The 4951-nt window shown below is 46.3% G+C and overlaps 1 long non-coding RNA gene across 1 annotated transcript; it reads right to left on the bottom strand.

Moving 5' to 3' along the window:
- Positions 1–3312: 3312 nt before the first annotated feature.
- Positions 3313–4123, bottom strand: LOC136483238 (uncharacterized). The gene is made up of 3 exons (XR_010765370.1): positions 4018–4123; positions 3727–3939; positions 3313–3397 (listed from the first exon to the last, which is right to left on the bottom strand). It is a non-coding gene; the product is annotated as an uncharacterized lncRNA (long non-coding RNA).
- Positions 4124–4951: the final 828 nt, after the last annotated feature.

Below are 4951 nucleotides of genomic sequence, written 5' to 3'. Positions count from 1 at the left end.
GTATAGCAAAATTTTGTATTCTAAAAAGCAAATGGGATTACATAGGCTTCTTGGACCCCATGCGAGTCAATGAGAGGACATGTCTAGGCCTCTATGGATGTGATGTGGAAGACCTAAAACAGAGATTGATTGCTGTTTTCGACGAATTCATGATGAAGAAGAAAACCCACATACTTCTAGCCTACAACTGCGAGTATGTGTTCTTGGCTTTTAATTTTATGCTTCTTTTTTCGTTAAGATTATTCGATAATTAGGATTCTGTGATTGCAGCAACCATTTCATCTTCATTTGTGTTAATCTTGCCAAAAATCTGCTCGAGGTGTGGGACTCGAAGAAAAAACCATTTCATCATCTGGATGCTCTGGTGTCATTGCTGAATTAGTAAGCGATCCTAATAACATATTATTTTCTAATCACATATACCCGCTTTCTAATGTTTCTCCTTTTAATGTTGCTCAGTGTCCGAAGAAGCCATATCGGTGGGAAGCCGGTCCCATTCAAGGTTGTCGAAATGGAGGGGAAGTACCTATCACAGCCGGCGGGAAACAATGAATGTGGGTTTTATGTAATGTGGGCAATGCTTCGCTACATCGGCGGAAAATCGGAAGAAGCTGATAAGTTGGTGTGTATAATCCCCATTTCATTTATGTCTGTTAATAATTCAACAAAATGATTTACTATTCCTCTTTGGATATCATCTTTTTTGAACGACAGCGCAAGAAATTTAAGCACAAAAGGCTGCTAGATATGGAGATCATCGCACTACAATCGGAGCTGTCAAAATTCATCTTAGCCGGGGTATTGGAAAAAGATGGACTATTTTCCATTGCACAATCCGTGAAGTACAAGGACCAGTATGGCCCAGAGCGGCTCGCCAGATTATTATAAGAAGTCTGAGAACATTTCTTTTTTGTTTTGAGGGATCGAGATCTAGATATAACATTTGAACTGTAACTGTAACATTTGTAATGTTTAATATTTATGGACCTGTCGTCTACGTAGCGTATATAAAGCGAAACCCGATCCCACGAAAAAATATAAATTCAAATAAATTATAAAACAATAAAATGCGAATGGGCCATCACCGCCGGTTAGCAACAAACCGGCAGTGTTGTCGTAACCATCACTGCTGGTTAGAGCCATGAACCAACAGTGTTGGACTGCTCAACACTGCCGGCTTGAGCCATGAACCGACAGTGTTCTCTTGCTCCGCACTGCCGGTTTGAGCCATGAACCGACAGTGTTGTCTTGATCAACACTGCCTACTTTAGCCATCAACCGACAGTGTTGGTTTGCTCAACACTGCCGGCTTGGGTCAAGAACCGACAGTGTTATCTTGATCAACACTACCGGCTTGAGCCATAATTCGACAGTGTTGGCTTGATCTACACTGCCGGTTTGGGCAAGAACCGACACTCTTGAAGCAAACGTCACTGTCGGTGGGGACTACAAACCGGTAGTGTTATTCAACTAGACACTGTTGGGTGGAGCCATGAACCGACACTATTGTCTGTAGATCGGTGTCGGTTTTTAAGAACTGGCAGTGATGTCAACCCCACATCACTGCCGGTATGCCACTGTCGGTTCAAAATCCGGCAGTGAAGGGGGGTTTTTTAACCGGCAGTGATGTCCAGATCTGGGGTAGTAATGTGTACCCATAGTCAATTAGTTATTGTCCAGCCTGCAAGCACGAGCAAACTTCAAAACCGTGCTAGCTTTTGATGAACGAGAAAGCCAATTTGTTATTTGAACCAGCCTGATAAGTTTGAACTAAAACGGCGGCTAAATTATCAAGTTAATTAGGAAAGTGACATATATGTAACTGGGTCTCGCAAAAAATAATGTTGCCATGTTTTAACGGTTCACTGGTGTAACTTCTTGTGGATAACGGCATGCAAACATGACCTAACATTCTTTGTTTTTCCAGTGCGGGATAAACTTTCCACATTTGCACCGTGAGATGGACATAGCATAGCATGGAAATGCCTTGGCGGACCAGAATTTCCTTGAGTGTCGAAATCCAGCCATCAAGGAATAATCATTTCTTTGGCGGTTGTATAAACCGCCAAGAGTAATATTGTAAACCACCTAGAAAAATCATTATTTTGAATTAATCTTTTCATGAATTTTTCAAAATGAGCTGAAGCCATAGGCACGTGTATAAGTTCAGCTTGTGAGGATGTTGAAGGCCTCCCTCACTCTCCAAGTCGGTGTGGAGAGCAACGTGACTGTCATCCTTTATGACACGAATCCTCATCGTGGTTGACTGCACTTCTTCCTCATGGCCAGACCCTTGTGGCTGAGCAACGGACATGGCCGCGAAACTTCCAGTTTGGCTATTGTGGCGAATCCTGTCGGATGATGACATTGACGAGAACTGGATGTGCTTCATGAACTTCTTTACGGTACCTGCCATGGTGAACACAAAACAACAACTCGAAAGACAAAAATTAAGTGTTAGCATTAGTAAATCGGGTTAGCATCCAATAGTCAGTCGTCCTTGTCACTACCGGACTCCCAGACGAGTTGACGCTCGGCAAACTATTTACCGAGAGCAGCTCTCGGCAAAGAGCCGTCGGCAAAACATCTACCGGTAAAGTATTCTTTGCCGAGAGCACCTCTCGGCAAAATATTTACCGAGAGTAATGTCAAGGCTCTCGGTAAACTATAGCTCTCGGCAAACTGGCGCGCCCCAGTAACGACCTACCAACCGCTAACGGTGTGACAGCGTCTTTGCCGAGAGCGACCGTCGGCAAAGAATTGTTAAAAAAAAGATCTGCGGCCGAGGTGGTTTTTAAAAAAAAAAGGTTTGCCGAGAGCCGACCACCAGGCTCTCGGCAAAGAGGCATATTTGCCGAGAGCCAGGCTCTCGGCAGAGAGGCTTCTTTGCCGAGAGCTAGGCTCTCGGCAAAGAGTCCACAGAGCATTTTTTTAATTTTTGTTTATATTTCCAGCTTCAACAACACATATTTCACAAATATAACACATCATCCACATCACATATATCACAAATATGTCATCCACATCACATATATCACAAATATAACACATCATCCACATCACATATATCACAAATATGTCATCCACATCACATGTCTCACATTATAATCCATCTAAACATCTCAAATCCAACAACACATGACCATCTCAAAGTGCTATGTTCATCTCACACAAGTTCATGTCACAAAGTGCTAATACATGATGAAGAACAACAGGCTCACCCCCAAGGCTCCCACCCTCCCGACGACGGCCGCTGCTGTGGCGGAAGGTGTGGATACGGCTGGTACCCTGACCCTCCCAACGACTGCTGATGCGGCGGAAGTTGTGGATACGGTTGGTGCCACGACCCTCCCGACGGCGGCTGCTCAGGCACATCATTCGAACCCGCCGATTGATTCTGCACAAAGGAGAAGAAAAATTAGTAATTATAGTAATACTAAGGCATGCAATTGTAATATAAACGTAGATAAGTCAAAATTTGCAGAACTAGGTATAAAATTATAATCTAAGCCTAGACACATTAAAATTTCGGCAGCACCTCCCCTGTACGGTGGGGTTTCCAAAACCTGCAAGAAAACCAACGGCACGATGGCCGCCCACCACATATCAACGACATGATGGCCGGCACACATATATATCAACGGCACAAAGGCCTCCCATCACATATCAACGGCACAATGGCCGACATGCACAGTAAAGAGCTTTTGTTAGAGAAGTTGAACTCACGTATGAGTAAGGTGGGTATGGGTAAGGCGGTGGAGGAGCGAACAGCTCTAGTGGCGCTGGACGACCCATCGTGACGCCAAGACTTGCCACGTACTGAGCCAAGGCGTCAAACCTCGCCCGCTCGGCCTCCCACCTCTGTCGCTCGGCCTCCCGCTCCCTCTGTCGCTCTTCCTCCACCCTAGCCTTATGCTCCTCGAGCGCATGCACCTGGGCCTATAATTTTTCACCGCATTGTTACAAGCAATTTCGAGGAATGTAAAACCAATGATCGACGAATAAAACAGAAATAACCTGTAGTGCTGCCACACGATGCGTCGAAGTGTCCTGCCTTGGGCGTATGGGCACGCTACCGCTCGTGCTGCTTGTCCGGACCTGTGAGAGAGTGGGAGTGGTGTGCAGGTCGAGCGTGCTGTTGTCGATGAGGTACCGCCCATGCTTCTTGCCTCCTCCCACCCTCATGACGATGTCGCCGTCAATGTCCGCGGTGTGCGGATCCCAGTCTGCCCCATGGACTCCCCTTGCCGCCTCGGTGTACTGACTGATGCGCTCGGGGATGCTCTCATTGGTGAACGACTCGGCTGGGTCGTCCGGGTTCCAGTTGATGTTGTCTGTCGCCTTGCCCTTGTGGGCCAGAACCCATGACTTGAGCTCTCCGCATGGCTGGTTTTGATGTGCAGCCGACTGCGAGAAAAACAACAAGACGATTATAAATCATGCAGGAATAAACGTTTGAAAGAATAAATGAAGCTACACCAAGTCACGTACCCATCTAGCCCCGAATTCGTGGATGTTAAGGTTGCCCTGGTGGTGTGATACACCTGGCATCAGCAAACGTCGTTCCCGGAGGACGGTGTGGTTATCCGCCCAATTGCCACTCACCCACCTGTCGACCATCATCTGCCAGGCCCGCGTTTTATTAGCGCACCAGCCAGGAGGCACCTGTACGACATCAAATACATTGACAGATATAAGAACAATTCAAGCCTACCCAATCTCAGAAGAAATCAATATTGATGTTGTATATTTACCTTCAGGTACTGCTCTTTGGTCAGATGCATTAATCTTGCATCTTCTTTCTTTACCTTCTGAAGCTCGTAGATGGCACAGTAATCGATGATGGCCTGGAGCCGCGCCTCGTAATGCATGTCTGAGATGCGACCTCTTAAAGATTTGGCCAATGCCTTGGCCGCCCTCGCCTCGTAGCCCTCGGCGCATTTGAAGAAGT

This window comes from Miscanthus floridulus, chromosome 9 (assembly GCF_019320115.1).
Source record: "Miscanthus floridulus cultivar M001 chromosome 9, ASM1932011v1, whole genome shotgun sequence".
Taxonomy (NCBI): domain Eukaryota; kingdom Viridiplantae; phylum Streptophyta; class Magnoliopsida; order Poales; family Poaceae; genus Miscanthus; species Miscanthus floridulus.
Note: the sequence above shows the minus strand (reverse complement) of the source record. Positions and strands in the feature narration are given on the sequence as shown.